This window comes from Cupressus sempervirens, chromosome 1 (assembly GCF_028749045.1).
Source record: "Cupressus sempervirens isolate cs-2001-9-10 chromosome 1, ASM2874904v1, whole genome shotgun sequence".
In the NCBI taxonomy this organism is placed as follows: Eukaryota; Viridiplantae; Streptophyta; class Pinopsida; order Cupressales; family Cupressaceae; genus Cupressus; species Cupressus sempervirens.
This window is the reverse complement of record NC_143118.1, coordinates 290,551,657-290,569,757: the sequence shown is the minus strand read 5'-3', so window position 1 is coordinate 290,569,757 and position 18,101 is coordinate 290,551,657. Positions and strand designations below refer to the sequence as shown.

Here is an 18,101-nt window from a genome sequence, read left to right as displayed (position 1 = left end):
ATAATTGAGACATTAAAATATCGAGCAGATCCAGTTGGCTCATTAGATTGAATACAGAGAGAGGGAGAGAGAGAAAGAGTGATCAACTAGATCCAAATACATTGTTGCAACCTCTTCCCCAAGACTTTCCACATGATTAAGGTGGACCGTATTGTTATGATGCGTAAGTGATGAGATTTAGTTTAAATCATAGATTTTATGTTTTGATTTGTTTAGAATCTAGATTTTATGTTTTGATGTCTCTAATTTTTTTAAAGCTAGAACAATATTTTTCATATTTTCTTATTGTGACGATATTTTTCTTTCATTGCATGTTCTCTTGGATGACAGGAGGGAGAGAAGAAAAATAAGTAGATTTCCAAACAGCCAGCCACCCTTCTTCATGTAATTTATTCATTGAAGGTAAAAGTCCCATTTCCTTTGTTTGGCTTTGGTATTTGGTTATTTAAAGTCATTATTCTAGTTGGACCTTCGTATGTTTGAATTTGGGATTGTTTAGTGTCTATTTGTTATGATACCAAAACTCATCCTTGGCATCATACCATGGCCTCAACACCTTGGATCATCTCAAAACATCTCATCTAAGATGTTCCAACTCCTTGCACACTCTCAGCAACTCATCTCTTACACTTTCTCAAATTTGCCTCTTCTAGGCTTGTTCCAACTAGCCCTTGCCAGTCACTAATTTGTTGTTTTCTCCAAAATTTTCCAAAGAACTTCCTAAACTATTGGGTGAACTTGTTGGAATTATCTCAAGGTAAGATTTATTTAGATATTTAAGCCTACAGCTGATGTTAGCAAGTTATTAATAGATTTCTTTCAAATTCAAATGAGGAAGAGTGAAATTATGAGGGATTTTGTATATAGATTCAATAGATGTACTAGAAAAATTCCTCCATCCTATTAACCAACTGAAAATAAGCAATTGTGTATCTTTAGAAATTGAAATTAAATTCTAGTTAAAGCTCCAAGAAATGCATAATTTGGAAGATGCTAAAAAAGAAGTTGCAAAGATAGATGATGCTATGCTGATTAGTAGAATGAAATATAAAAATTAAAGCTATGTGAAGGCAACACAATCTGAAAATTATCATAATATTTATCCCAAAAAGATGCCTTTACAAAATAAGGTTGAAAAGAAAGAAGAAAAACCTTCATCCCCCTTTCTTTTTCATTATAAAAATTTAATGATTTTCAATCAAAGAGACTTTCAAACACCTCATGTTGTTGAAGGGAGATTTTCTAACAGTGCAAGAGCTTATCATTTGCATGTTGAATATGATAATGAACACATCTCTTAGCCAACTGATTTGGTGACTTTCTTAGTTGTTCCTCCTATTGAGAAGGAACTTGTTGATAATAAAATTAATGAAAGTTTGTCAATGGATGCCCCTTTTCTAGAATTTTATTCTTTTATATTTGAAGCTTCTAATATCATTCCAACCATTCATGTTAATCCAAGAAACTTGATAGATCAACACAAGCAATAAGGGATTGATGGAGAGAAGATAAAAGATATTCCTCACCCTAACAGACAGATAGAATATGAGGCTTTCTCATTTTATTATACACCACATCAAGAAGAAAGGTTGCTACTAGAAGCATTGGAGGATCATGAAGACATTCAAAAGAAATATGAAGAAGCTTTATACATTTTTATGCCATCCCATAACAGGATTAATGGAATTATTCCAAGTGGAATACGAGGATGAAGTGCTTAGTACTTATTTGGTGTTGGAGATATTTATCTTTGAAGAAGAACTTGGAAGTGTATTCGTTGTAGATGAAATTTTAGTGAGCCTATATTTAGACTACAAAGATAACACTCTAAACATGTCTTTCCCCAACCATTCTCTTGTCAAAGGCGTAACTAATTTTTTTGAGATGGTGGATCTTGGTGTTGGCAATACGAACTAGCTCATTCCAAATGATGCCAAAATGTTGCAACAATAAGTTTATATTGCAAAATGGCTCTTTGGGCTTGGTATATTTTTGAAGAAACTTAAGCAATGTGTTGTTATTTAGTCTTTTCTTATGATTTCCAATAATGATATATCTTGCATATAAAGTTACAGCTCCCTCAAAGGATATTCAATGAATAACATTGATGGTATGCCTTTAATCGGAAGGCACAGAAGGCAAGCTATCATCTATCCATAGACATGAGGTAGATGAGAGAATTTACAAATAAGAAAATACAAACTAAGAACTCAAAGATTCTAAATTAAATATTCACAATCAGCAAATCAAGGGGAAAGATCAAAATGATTTATTTTAGATTGTATGATACGCGAAAGTCAAAGTTTTCCTTATATGCACAAACACAATTTACTCTATAAAGTTTATCAGAGATAACCAAACTGGTAGAAAGAACAACACATCTCAAATGAATATATTTAAATACAAAGATTTGAAATATATTGCATCTCCTCTCTGATAAAATATAACAATTCACAAACTATCGTTCTTATTCACGCAAAAAGCCCAATCTAAAAATGAAAAAAATGTTTATAATTTTCCCTCTACCATTATTACAAAACTAAAAAAAGAATCCCTCTTCCTCTTTTTTTGTATCTACTGAAGATTTGTGGGTTTGGAAACCTTAGAAACATATTGGTTGAAGTTTTTTAAGGTGTGTAGAGGTGGAGGAAACAATTGGTGAAGGTAAATCCAAGTTTGGAGTCTTTGGTGGCATTGTGTGTATTTGGGAACAACATTTTGGAAAATATCAGAGATCCTTCACGCTGCCCCTGTTTCCAACAATGTAAGAATAATAACAACTATTTATTAAACTTTTATTTTTACCTTAATCTAGTTACTATAGAATAATAAAAACGCATTCCAATCAACTGGTGATTATGTCACAATCATTAATGTATGAAAACACATAAAACTATCAGTGATTATGTTACATTTATGATATTTAAAATGACTTTTTTTGCAAATAATCCATCTTTTCTCTACTATCTCTGACATTTTTTAATTGATGATAAAGAATGGTGGTTATGTATTGAACCTTAACAAATGGAGAGCTTCTCAAGCTACTAATTTTTTTCATGGAGTTCCTAATAAATCTCAAGGTTCTCATTTAGGTGACCAATTGCCTGGAGGTCCACGAATATTTCCTGATAAAGTTTATTGCCCGGAGGTCCTAATCGATCTTGACTAATAAAGTTTATTGCTAATCAATATTGTATCAAAAATTCAAACTAATTAGGTATTGAATTAAACTTGATAAACAAATGATAGAGAAGGAAAACTTTAAGCATGAACAAGATCATAAATCATATGACGATGACATATTGAAAATGATTAACTTATGCTTAAATAGTGATAAATTTTATTGTTACTCAATATTCTATCAAAGTTTTGAACATATTAGGTATTGAATTTAATGTCATACATGCACATATCTAATTTAATGTCATACACGAACATATCTTATTTAATGTCATACATGAACAAACATATAATATAAAATGATAACCAATAATGTCATGTACATTAACAAACACATAATATATTACGATAACCAATAATGTCGCATATGAAGAAACATATCATATATTAACCAATAATGTCATAAGTCGAATAATGTCATACATCAAATAAATGTCATACATCAAATATAAAATTTCATATGCATCAAATGTGTATCGAATATGTCCACTGATGCCTATATATATATGTCTAGATCGACTATATCTTTTCCTTCCCACGAGGGGAAGGAAACAAATCTCTTGACGTCTTTTGTCATCATGTCAAGGGAGATGGTGGAGATGATAGGGTCCTCCTAACATGCTCGCTCGTCCTCTTGTTGAGGCTCTTCTCCAACTCGAGCTGATACAAAAAAAGTAGATATGAATCAGTATTTATTATACGTTGAAATCAAATATATGTACACACAAAATCAATTATTTTCTTACCGCCATCAAATAGTCACTCTGTACGTCCACCTCGAAGGCTCGTGGATGATCAGGCGTGACGAGACCCTACAAAAATTCAATAAATATAATCACTTATAAATAACATTAGAAATTTTGAGACTAACTATTATAAACAACAACTAAAATGAAGAAAATTCTTTCATACCTCAGTCAATGGCTGTGAGCTAGCCATAGCTGCAGCCACTCCATGATCAACAGAATATCGGAGATGAGGAGGTGTGTCCGACGTCATGAGCTGCATGTCATACAATACACGTTACATGTAACATGAAACATGAAACAAATATAATCAAATGAATTAAATTAACATGAAACAACTGTACCTGTACGAAGCTCGTACGATGTCTATGCTCTGAGTCCATACTAAAGGTTGAGGGTCATGTGGAGAACTGATGCACATGCATAATTTTTTTTGTCAATCCTTAATATTATAACTTAATAAATATATGTATTAATTTAAATTATTTAATCGATACATACCTCTGGACTCGTGGAGGGGACAAAAAATGGGGCCGGAGCATCGCTGCTAGGCTCGGCAACACTCTGACCCTAAATTTTGAACAATGTCAATAGATGCTAATTAATTAATCATTCACTATACATATGAAATGTGATCAAATTAGTAAATTATAATTGTAATTTACCTGTGTGTCAATGCCAAATGTTTCATTCAAGAACTGATCAGTGACAAGCCCATCATCTGCGGCATCTCCAGCATGAGTGCCAAATGTGCATAGGGATCCGCATGAAGTGCACATGTGACCACGACGCACAGAAGGCTCCCCCTCAACTAATGGGCCCGTGGAATGGATGAGGGTCTGCGTCAAAGCATTAATGGTCCCTAGAGTGCTGGCCTCTACATGTTCCTTCACAACTGAAGGAATAGTCACATGCTCACGCTGTGGCTTGACCATAGGTGCTCTAACTACATTAGGGTCACGAGGTGCTCCCGGCCTCTCGAATGATGACCCCCCACCTCTACCCTGGGAGTCTAATAGATCAAAATAATTGGGGATCTCCCCAAGGACAAACCCACAATACAATTTCTTCAAAAAATACATTGGGACCTCATGATTGTTGCAAGGAGGGGCATCAAAAACCATCCACCATCTATCCCAAAAATGATTTCTCATAGCATCATGTATACACCAATGGATGGGGAACCGTTTAGTACCCTCTCTAACAGTATTTTTCTCACCGGGTTTTCTAAATAATGCACATATTGAACCTTTTGGTATTTCTTTTTTTTTTAACATCTTCATATGACAATTTATTTGCATAAAATCTTTTTTGTTCTTCCCTCTTAACCCGCCAAACATCTAACTGACCAGTAACTAAGGCTATCTGGGTCTTAATGGATTCGAGGGATGATGCCAATTGAGCCCTCATTGGATTGGTTTGTCTAGCTTGTTTCAACCGACCAATGAGTCCTTCTAATTCAATTTTGCCTATCTCAATTTCATTTAATATATTTTCTTGTGTGCCTGTGGAGGTCTTGGAATTGGTTCGAGTTGTGGAATTTGTTGTTCTTCAGGAGGGTTTTGTGGATTTTGGTTTTGAGGTTCTTCAGGTTCTTAAGGGTTTTGTGGATTTGCCGGTTGATTATGGACATTTCCTGATAAAGAATCAATTGAAATCCAAATGAATAAACAAATCTAAATAAAAATTGTAAAAACCCTATAAAACAATATGAAAAACATATAAAATAATGCAAAGTCAAGTTTAGATTACATACGGCGTCGGCGTCGGCATGCTGGTGATCTTGGATTTTGTCGACGAGGAGGCATATTGGCAAGGGATGTTGAAAATGAATTGTTTTCCAACTCGCGTGCGTGCTGCCCTTATAAACAGTAAAAATCACTGTTAATATGATGGGCCGCAGGTGTGCAGCCCATCATTTATAAAAAAAAATTTCTTTTTAATAGTGCATACGTGCTATTGTGCGTACGCGCTATTGTGTGTACGCACTATAGCGCGTATGCACTATGGTTTGGATAACCCGAACCATAGTGCGTACACACAATAGCACGTGCGCGCTATTGAAAAATGAAAAAAAAAAAGGCTTGTCACTTTTTTGGCACCACAACTCGGTGCATATGCCCTTATATCTACATGCATTACAAAATAATGGTCTATATTGCCAATCTCCTAATGAAGTCAACTATGTCACTTCAAGATTTGTATTCAAAATAGTTTTCTTTCAGAAAATATTTTGAATTGAATATATATTTATTAGGTCTCCAAGGAAATTAAGTCAAATAGAATGTTGGTTTTGGACTATGGACCAAGCATGTTGATGAATTCTATGGCCTTCATTGTTCAATAATTTATTCTAATGAATGCCTATAGCCATATAAAATATTTTCAATTTTAACAAATACGTGAGGTCATTTGACATTTCCTATAGTTTTACTAGAACATGAGAAATGAACAGGCAAACATATTTGTTTGACATCATCAAATGCGATAATTACCAACATGCATCCTATATCACATCACTTTGAAACAATTGTAGTAACTATAAGAGAGTTGATGAAACTATCCTTTAGATGAAGACAATTTAATGAACACAAGACATTGCAAGTCTATTGAACTACATATTTTATTTATTGTCATGTATTTTGTATTTAAATGGACTTCAACCTTTCTATTGAACCCCTTTCTATAAGAGCCAATTATAAAGGGGTGTTTATTATACTAAATTTTCTTAAGGAACAATCATATATTCATCCTTATTAGATGTCAAAATATGACTCAAAAAATTGATTTCTAGTAGGCTCATTAAAAACTTATTGACTTAACTTGTCAACTTTTAAAACCAACTTTTACATTGTGAGTGTATATGGAAAAAATAAGGATAAACCTCATTGATTAATAAGGAATTGTCATTTTTAGTCTCTTAATGACCCCAAGAAACAATTTCATTAAAAACCTTATTATTATAAATAAAAATCGTTTCACAATGTTATATAAACTTTTAATTGATGCATAGACTTGTCAAATATTTTTCCAACATATTGATGGGAGATCTCAAAACAAAAGAGAAAATATTGTCAAGATATCTCAAATATTTTGTAAAAAAAATATTTTCAAATATGTTAAGATAAAAGTCACAAATATTTTTATTGAGAAGATATCACATTATTCTCATTGAAGTCAAAAACCTATGATCCACATTGTTTATTCCTATATAATATGGTATGATGATGAATAGTGTGTATTTTATCATTAATGTGGTTATGTTGGTATTTCTTTTTGGGAAAATAGTGAAAGATAGATGATGCAAAATTATGAAGATTAAACCATTGATATTGGTTGTTGTGTTCAAACGTTATTTTGTTTATCTTTTTTATTTGGACATTTATGAAGTATGTTGCAAGATTTTGATACATCAAATTCTATATTGTTTATGAACAAAATTTATTAATATTGTTCCTTTAGTTAGAAATGAATTTAATGGATATCAAGACTCAGTCTTTGTTGTGGTATTTCTATTGACACTGAAATACATCCTATGTACCTTAAATTTTTTATCCTTTGGTAATTATGCTATGTAGAAATATCATCATGCGTATATCCTATTCAAGGTTCTAGTGATAATGTAGGAAGATATTCTCTATGTGACCTATCATTTAGATCTGATGCTAGTATGTTGGGCTTTACTTAATACTTCAAAAAGAAATAGTGTTCAATCCAACATATGTGCTTGGATGACCTATTCCCTATTTATATTATTTAATAAGTATATAGATAGAACATACTTTTAGATCTAAGTGTGGTACATTTAAAAATTGAAAAAATTATGTTAATGATGATGTAATAATTTTACAAGCAATAAATAAGTAAGTGTAAGGAATCCATAATGACAAGATATAAGATTGTGATATAATGTAGTGAAAAGCTTATGTGAAGAGATTGTTGGAGATTGGAATAATATATGTAATTATATAGTTTATTTATACTTATTGTTATCTCAATGAGAACTAACTTGATGCATATGCAAATACAATTATAGATCAGATCATATTTTAGAAGTAAGAGTATTTGGTACAATTATTTATTTTCAAGTATTGGATATGATAGACAAGTAGTGAACTATCCTACATTGGTAACCTTGGTATTAAGATACCCCTTTGTAATATTTACCAAGTAAATAGTGTCTCATGATTGGGCATTAACATTCTCTATAATTTTTTTGATATTGATTTTTCCACAAATTTGTAGGTTAAAATGGTAACTAATGACAGATCTCCAGTTTCATGCTATGAAGTTGAAAAAGAGGACAAGGAGATCCCAAAATGTAGACTTACTTTTGATGAAAACTAGATCAATACTACTCAAATAATTGTAGGGATGATAATGCAAGATTCACACCTAAGAGGAAATGTAAACTATAAGAACTTTGTGTTCCCTTTTCTATTTAATGTATTGAAATCTTATATGAATGCAAGAAGAGTCGAATAACTTCTTATATAATGATAAACAACAACTTTTATTATCTAGCATACATGATAAGTTCTAGAGAGAAAAGAGAAATAATAAGAATTCAGCTTGAGGTCTAGGAGAGGTTGCATTTTCAAATATGGAATGCCCTACTAGACTATGTTAGAAATAAAAACTAACTAAGATCTAGAATCTAGGGGCATATAACTCATGAGTGAAAAAATTTAGATGTTCAAGTATTGGTCAGTTTTTGATAATCTATGCCTACCATGAGTTTCTTTTTGGTGACCTATGTACCTAAGAGGGATATAAAAAAAGGTGTTGGACATATGATGGAAACTATACTTTCAAATCTTAGTTTTTAGATTTTTAGCTTTGTGATCCTAAAACTACACAGAAGAGAAGGGGAATTTTTTAGGACAAAGTTGTTGGAAATAATTCTTCAAATTCCATGTTTCCATTGATGCTACACAAATGTTAGTTTTAACCAAGAAATAAAGAACTTGCAATATTAACCAAGCATATTCAATATTGATTAAGTAGTTAGAAAATGAAGGGAATTCGATGTTAACTGAGAAGTTAGGAAATGAAAGATATCTAGTGTGCAATGTTGATCGAGTGGTCAAACATCAAAGGACTTTGATTCTTAACTGAGCATTCATTCCCAATATTGATTGAGTGACACCAAGATACAGTTGTCTAATCATTAACTATTTGAGGCTCACTATTTGGATGTTTAATGATTATATGAAAGACTATTCAAGCTAACTTGTCAAAGCTTATGCTATGTAAGAAAGGTCAATTAGTGAGGATATGTTAGACAAGAGGAATATGGAATAAAATGGATATGTGAGAAAAGGAAAAGGAAAAACATGATAGTGTAGAGGATAGTATCTAAAGAATATTCTAATCAATACGAATCTAGAGGTCAAGACAAAATAGACATCTAAATCTACAAAGGAAGTTGCTTCATAAATTAGGTCAAATTAATGTCTCCTTCTAACCATTGTAGTGGTGAAGAAATCTCTTACTAGTGTTGACTTAATAGTCATTGTGTAAATCCTTTAACAAAGTGAGATTTTAAGATTGTAGTGTTTGAAGACCTCTAATCAGGCCACTCCTAAAAGGGTGATCTAAATCCTCTAACAAGGTATTACTTAATAGTATATTTTGTAACCTTTAATAGTGTTGGCTCCTAATAGGGCTCACTCAAGTGAAAAATATTGTAACTATTTGCATGGTAGTTTTCCAAAATTGGGTTTTCACATTAAATCTTGTTCTCATCTATGTTCATGTTATTTTCTTTATGCTTTATGTTTCTACACCTAAGTTACTAAAGGTTAAAATAGATTAATATTTATATTGCATTGCTAACTAAGCTAGACTATATTGCATTATCAGTGAAAAGTTTGATTTGACATCTAGGGACATGGAATTATTTTTTGTGGTAACTGATTCACCCATCCCATCTCATTTATTTCCAACAATTTATATCAGAGGATTTTTTTCTTGTAGGAAAGGTTTCCAGGACCTAAGCTAAAGATCAAGATGTCATACAAAAGGGAGTTTCTCAAGCTTAATAGAGAAATCTTTTCAACATGGTAGGAGTTGATGAAGCTACATATATCAAGCATTGGCAATGTTGGTCTATTCTACTTTGAAAATAAATATGTGCCACCAACTAAGCTTATGACCATGGAATAGATGAAAGAAGCAAAGGATAACAATATAATGATGATTGATATAGCTTTCTCTCTCAGCTATTTTGAATTTGATGAGGTTAAATATTGTCCTACTACATTTCAAATGTGGGGAAATTTGCAGAAAGTCTATGGAGGTGATAAAAATGTGCAAAGAGCCAAGGTAGAAAGTTTAAGAGGCAAGTTTTATCAAATGAAAAATGAAAGAAGGTGAGAAAATTGTCCAATATAGTCAAAGAATCAACAAAAGTGTGAGTGCAATCAGAGCTATAGGAGGAATAATAACTAATCAAATAGTGGTCAACAAGGTACTAAGAAATATTTTTCCTATTTATACAATTACAGTTTTAGAAATTTATGACATGAAATGCAATCCTAAAAATAATATAACTTTGGATGCAAGATTAACTGCTTTTGAATTGGATAGCTTTGATAACTATGCTTCTAATCCTAGAAACTTTGAATCTACATTCAAAGCCAAATAAACGCTTGGAAAAAAAGGAGGAAACTCAAAAGGAAAATAGGTTGATAGTGAAGAAGAAGATGAAATAGATGAAGAGCTTGAATTTATTGAACCCCTACTTGCGAAAAGAGTATCAAAGGGGCAAGGAAAATTAAGAGGCAAAACTCTATTGATTCGTTTCTCATGTGAAGAGGTTGGTTATATTTCTGCAAGATGTCCAAAAAAAGAAGATAAAGATGACAAAATAAATAATAGGTTCAAAGGAAAGACTTCAAGAACTACAAGGACTACAAAGAAAGAAGTAAGAAATCTTGTTACATTGCTAGATATTCTTATAGTGATGATAAAAAAGAAGTAGTTTACATTTTTGTGAAGGATGAATCGGATATTGAGAAAAATGAAAAGATGCCAATTATTTCTCATGTTAGCAAAAATGATACATTGAGCATAGATGGTGGTTGTTCTCATCACATGAGTGGTAACAATATAGGATACAAGGTAGAATTCATGAATGGAAAAGCTAAACTATTGGATGGAAAAGGAAAGTTTGTTGGGACTAGCAATTAGACAAAATGTAATTTGTTTTACCTAGATCTTGCTAAAAGTAAATATTTATTGGCTCAAATAGAGGAAAGTTGGCTATGGCATAAAATGATGTGTCATGTTAACTTTGATAACCTGGTTACCATAAGTAAAATCAAAAGAGTAAGAGATATACCAAATCTAAAGAAATATAAGATGGGCATGTGTAAACAATATAAAATTGGGAAGATGAGTAAAAGAAGTTTTGTAAGAAAGTCTTTCAATTATGAAGAAGTTTTCGAACTAGTTCCTACAGATCTCTATGGACCAATAGGTATAGAAATCTACTATGGAGACATATATTCATTCTATTTGTTGATGATTATAATGTTCTTAAAATATAAATTTGATGCTTTTTAAAAGTTAAAATGCTTCTGAATTCATCTCAAATGAATTTAATGAGTTCTGCAATGAAAGAGGAATCAAAAGACAAAGTATCACCACCTAGAACTCTAGAGAAAAATGGTATAGCAAAAAGAAGGAATATATCCATCATGGAGTCTGAAAGAACATGATGATTGAGAAGAATGTTGCACCAAAATATTGGAGAGAAGAAATCAGCATAGAAGTTCATACACTTAACCAAGTTCAGCTAAAGAAAGGTGCAAATAAAACAACTTATGAATTATGCTATGGGTACAAGCCTAATGTTTGTTATTTCAATGTATTTTGAAGTAGATGTTATGTCTTGAAAGATGTAAGTAAAGGAAAAATTTATGTACAAAGTAATGAATCTATTTTGCTTAGTTACTCCAATAAAATTAAGGGATAAAAATGTTTGAATCTTGCTATTCACAAGTCATAGGAAGTGCACATGTGAAGATTGATGAGTTTGAGGAAAGAAGTGAAGAGTAGAGTAGAAAGGAGCCTAAAGACTAGCAAAAGTTTTTTTACTATGAGGAGGAACCTAAGCAATAGGAAACTGAACCTAGTAAAACACTAGTAGTACAACCTGAGTCACAAGCAATGCAACCCGAGTTGTGGTCATAGACAAAGAAACCTGAGTCATAGATAGTTCAACCTGAGTTATAGTCAGAGGAACTAGAGTTACAACTAGATCAAAAAGGGCAACCTAAGAAAAAGGTTGAAGATAATGGAGAACCAAGTGAACTAAGCTCAAAATCAAGAAAGAAAGATCCAAGACTGACAAATTATTTTAGAAGACATCATGTAGCTAAGCAAATAACTTGAGGAGAGATAGATGTCATACTAAAAAGGAACAAATTAAAAGGTATATGTTTTCTTAGTGAATTTGAACCTAGATCTATAAAAGATTCTTTAGAAATTGAAGGTTGGATAGAGGCAATGAATGAAGAAATTGAGCAAATAAAAAAGAATAAAATCTAGACTTTTGTATCTATACCTAAGGATAAGAATGTGATTGGCACAAAATGGATATTTAGAAGTAAGTTGAATGAGAAAAGAGAGGTAACAAGAAAGAAGGCAAGGATAGTATGCAAAGGTCATGCACACAAAGAAGGTATTGACTATGGAGAATCATTTTCCCCTATTGCAAGACTTGAAGGAGTCAGAAAACTTCTAGCATATGTTACACAAAAAGGATTCAAAGTATATCAAATGGATGCAAAATTAGTTTTCCTAAATGGAATCTTGGAAGAAGTCTAGATTGAACATCCCAAAGGTTTAATTGATCCAAGAAAAAGAGACATGGTATGTAAACTTCATAAGGCTCTATATGGATTGAAGCCAGCTCCTAGAGTATGGTATGAAAGGGTGCATGGATATCTGATAAGAATTGGTTTTGAAGAGGAAAAAAAAATATTAGTAAATTGTATATAAAGGAAGGACCGCATGACAAGATATTTCTTGCAAAAATATGTGTGGATGATATCATATTTGGAGGACATGAGAGGTTATGCAAGTCATCTTCTGAAGAAATGAAGAAAGAATTTGAAATATCTATATGTTTGGAGAGATAAAAAAAAAAATTTGGCCTACAAGTTCATTAAATGAAGGACAACATATACATCACTAGAAATATACATGGAAGATTCCAAACCTGATGGAACACCTATGTCTACTGGATATAAACTTTTAAAGATTGATAATTCAAAAGAGGTAAATCTAACTACCTATAGATCAATGATTGGGAAAATTTAGTGTGTGGTACACACTAGGCCTTATATTACATTGGTAGTTGGCATAGTTGGAAGGTTTTTCAGAAATCCTAAAGAAAATTAGATGATGACAATAAAAAGGATTCTGATGTACCTAAAAGGAATTGAAGAACATAGTTTATGGTATAAGAAAGGAGGAAATCTTCAGTTAAGAACCTTTATTGGTGCTAGGAAGAAAGCATTGATGATAGAAAAAAGAACTAGTGGAGAAGCATCCTCTCTCGGAAAGAGATTAGTATCTTGGACAAGAAAGAAGCATAATTGCATTTCCCAATCAACAATAGAGGTAGAGTATGTTGTTGCAATAGTCAATTACTCTAACATAATATGGATCAAGAAATTTTTGCTAGGAATGAAGGATGAAATCAAGGAACCAGTGGTTACCTATTATGATAAAATAAGTGCAATCAATATATCTAAAAACCTTTTGATGCACACAAAGACAAAACACATTGCAATCAAGTATCATTACCTTAGTGAATTGGTTCAAGACAAAGAGGTGAGATTTGAATATGTGAACACCAAGGAGCAAATAGAAAATATATTTACTAAGGCTGAATTTATGTATCTAAGAGGTAAACTAGGGTTTATTCCACTTTATGATGCTCACTAAAGCACAAGATAGTAATGCATCAACCAAGTTACATTGAAGATCTATCAAGTTGATGCAAATTATCACACTTTAGGTTTGAAATGTAGTTCACATATTGCATATGAATCAGTACATAAGGTATATAGTAACTTCAAAGTTTGTATCCTTGGGAATTTCATGTCAAAGAGGGAGACTTTAGTGTCAACAAGGGAGAGTTGATGTCAAAGAGGAAGAGAGAGAGAGTTTTGTATCATGGAATGAAAAGATTCAAATGATGGAATCTACAGCAAAGAGGGAGAAAATGACAAAAGTACACAACAAAGTGATGACATATGTAAGAGGGAGAGTTCATTTGGGAGCAACTAAGACAAATCTAGGTAGAATCATAGACGGAGTTGGTATGGATGAGAATCATAATGAAACTAAGGATATTATCCAACTACTTATACTTTTTTTCATTTTAATGTTGACATGTTGTGTTTCCATAAATGCCAAAGTTGAGGGTGGAAATAATTCTACGAATTGTGTGTCGCCATTGATGTTACACAAATGTTAGTATTAAGCAAGAATATTTAGTATTGACCAAGAAATATGGCAATGAAGGAAGTTCAATGTTAACTATGAAGTCAAGAAATGAATAATATCTAGCTTAGAGTGTTAACTGAGTGGTCAAGCATCAAAAGACTTCTTGTATTGACTAAGTGACAATAGAATACACTTGTCTAATAATTAATTTTTTGAGGCCAACTATTTGGATGTTTAATGATTTTTTGAAAGGGTATTCAAGCTAATTTGTCAAAGCTTATGCTATATAAGAAATCTCAACTATGTTGAAATGAGATTTTTGAAATGAAGATGATTGATGAACCTATCATGGAACAATCATGATTTTTTCACTGATATCAAACCTACTAGTTGTTGGTGAGACAATTGCTTACTTTGTTCTGAATGTTATCATTTGTTTGATTGATGAAAATGATTCCAAGAAAATAGATAATAAATGACCTAGAGAATGGTCAAGTTATATGGTGTATAAAAGGAGCACTAAGACCAAACAAGAATTTGATGACATATTGTAGTGTTTATCTACTTAAGGCTAAGTAAAGAAATGTGTTTGCTGAGCTTGACTAAGCAAAAACTATAGGCCATGCAGAAAATTAGTTGAATCCAGTTAGTAAGTCTAGTATGTAATGAGAAAGATAAATCTAGTTGGTGTTGAGTGAAGAAAATTAGTAAGTGTTGAGAACTAGTAAAGACCTAGTAGATATCAAGCAACCCAATGATGGCCAAGCATCAAAAGACAATGTTTGCCGATCAAATGTAGTGTTATTGCTAAGTAATAGTAAAATGTGTTAGATCAAAGATTCAAAAAATCCGAGTTAACAAATTTGATTTCTTTAATTACGTGAAGCATGTTGAATATAACTATGATGAGTTGGTGGCACAAAATACAAGATAAACTATTTTGAGGTGAATTTAAAGAGGATTGAAGAGGAAGTTTCTAGAAGGGAACAAAATAGAAAGATTGGTAAATTCAATGAATCTAACCTAACCCTAGAATGAAAACTTGTGGTTAAGTAGAAAAAGACCTAAATTCTCTATATAAGGAGATAGCACGATAGAAGTAACTAGTGCCATGTGCGAGAACCTGAGGAAGACAAGAAGTCTAGGGTGCTACTTCATATGATGGTTGAATTAAAGTGTTTGTGAGTGTCAGACAAAGCAAGAAGGCTTAATGTGATGAATTCTTGAAGGGTAAAAAAAAATTTAAAGACAAAGAGGATGAATACCAAGTATAATGGAGGACTAAATGTGAGATCTATAATCTACAAGTGAGTTGTTATTGTTATCAGATCAAGTCTTTTTGTTACTCTCTAACAATTATATGAGTCTGGGTAAATCCTTTGGACTAAGGTTTACCTAATAGTCATTATTAAATACTTTAATCTAGGGTGACATTCTAATGGAATGTTCTAAAATCCTCTAATGAGGCTCACTCCTAATACGATGATTGAAATCCTTGAAATAGGTCACATTTAACAGTGTGCATTGTAACATTTAATAAGGTTGGCTCCTCAAAGGGATCACTTTAGAAGAGTGAAAATTGGTAGCATGTTACTCATGGTTTTTCCCAAATTGGGTTTCCATTTAAAATCCTGGTGTCGAAATGTGTGATTGATTATGTGGTATTGCATGTTTACATTTACGCAAAGTTGTTTTGACCAAGGGCAACAATAAGAATATATTAAAAGATATTGAGTGATCAATGCATGCATAACAATAATTTGAGGCATTGAAAAGTATTATTTGTACATTTGGACATTGGAGAATTGATTCACCCCCCTCCCCCCTCTCAGTTATTCTAACTTATTCCAACAATTGGTATCAAAGCACCAAGTGCTTGTGAGAAAATTTGAAGGTAATTAAAGATAAAGATCAAGATGTACAAAAAGGGGGTGCCCAAGCTAAACAAGGAAAAATTTCCTGCATGGGAAAGTTTGATGAAGCTAGATCTAGGGGGTCTTGGAGATTATGCACATTCAACTATCACCACTGAGCATGTTGAACCAACTAGAGCCCCAACTACTAAAAAATTAAAATAAAAGGAACACAATTAGGCAATGTTGGAGATTGTACCTGCCCTAAGCTACTCAAAGTTTGATGACATCAAAGGATGTGATTTTGCTAAGAATATGTAGGATTCCCTATAAAAGATCTATGGAGAAGAAAAGAATGTGTTAAGAGATAAAGTTGAAAGTCTCAGAGGGAAATTTCTTGAAATGAGAATGCAAGAAGGTGAGAGTATAGTCCTATATTATGCAAGGATCAAAGATATTGTCAATGCAATTCAAGGATTTGATGGAAAGATTGAAGATGTAACTATTATTAGCAAAGTTTTGAGAACTCAACTTCCTATCTATGCTATTAGAGTCTCTTCTATACAAGAACTGAGGTGTACTCCTAGTAGTAATCTAACTCTTAAAGGATTGGTTGGTAGACTCTCTGCTTTTGAACTTTCATAGAGGCAAAGGAAAATAAAAAGGTAAGTTACCTATCATATGTTTTAACTATAATGAGGTTGGTCATATTACAACAACATTGTTGACAAGTCAAACAGCAAGAATGAAGACAAATTCAGAGGTTAAAAAGATGATAGTAACAAAGGCTACAAAGACAAGGGAAAGAAGGCATGTTACATTGCTAAAGAATAATCCAATGATGAATCTAAAGATCATGATGATACAGTTTTCTATGTTTCTATGAAAGATGATTCTGATGAAGATAAGTCAACTACATTGATATCATATGTGAACAAAAGTGATAGATGGATCATTGATAGTGGATGTTCACATCACATGGATGGAGAAAAATTTAAGTTGATTACGCTAGAGTATTACAATGGAAAAAGTGTTAGATTTGGTAACAGTGCATCCTATCTAATAAAAGGAAAAAAGATAAATAATATTGATGGAAAAGATCATGTGTGACAATGCTTACTATATAGAAGGACTTAACTATAATTTTTTAAGTGTGAAACAATTGAATAGTTTAGGATGCAAAGTTGAATTTGATAGTAGAAAGGCTAAGATCTATGACACTAGTGGAAAACTAATTGGAAGTGGATATTAGATTAGAAGTAATCTATTTTATGTTGACATTAATGATTCTATTTGTCTTGTTGTATAATTTAAAGATGTGTGGCTATGACACAAAAATTTATGTCATGTAAGCTTTGATAAATTGGTTAGTATTAGTAAGATGAAAAGAGTTAGAGGTTTGCCAAAATTGAAGAAACCTAATAATGTGATTTGCAATAATGTCAACTAAGAAATATGACAAAGTCTAGTTTTAAAAGTAAGACTCATACTTCAAAACTAATTCTGGAATTAGTTCATACTAATTTATGTGGACTAGTTGGTGTGCAAAGCTACAAATATGACAAGTACATTATCCTATTTGTTGATGATTACTCATGAATGATGACAGTAATGTTTTTAAAAGAAAAACCCAATGCTTTTCAAATGTTTAAGTGGTATCTAGAAAAAGTTGAAAAGGAAACTTGAAAAAGCATGAAATGTTTGAGATCTGATAGAGGTGGGGATTTTACATCAAATGAGTATGAAAGCTTCTATAATGATAGAGGAATGAATAGACAAAATTCTGCACCTAGGACCCCTCCACAAAATGGGATTCTTGAAAGGAGGAATATATCTATAATGGATTGTGCTAGAAAAC

General features: G+C 32.1%; 2 long non-coding RNA genes across 2 annotated transcripts; both read right to left on the bottom strand.

Annotated features, from left to right (window-relative positions):
* Positions 1-4,153: 4,153 nt before the first annotated feature.
* On the bottom strand, positions 4,154-4,498 carry LOC149577244 (uncharacterized). Its single transcript, XR_016364582.1, has 3 exons — positions 4,428-4,498; positions 4,271-4,336; positions 4,154-4,182 (listed from the first exon to the last, which is right to left on the bottom strand). It is a non-coding gene; the product is annotated as an uncharacterized LOC149577244 (long non-coding RNA).
* Positions 4,499-5,495: 997 nt separating this feature from the next.
* On the bottom strand, positions 5,496-5,826 carry LOC149577243 (uncharacterized). Its single transcript, XR_016364579.1, has 2 exons — positions 5,683-5,826; positions 5,496-5,562 (listed from the first exon to the last, which is right to left on the bottom strand). It is a non-coding gene; the product is annotated as an uncharacterized LOC149577243 (long non-coding RNA).
* Between the last annotated feature and the right edge of the window lie 12,275 nt (positions 5,827-18,101).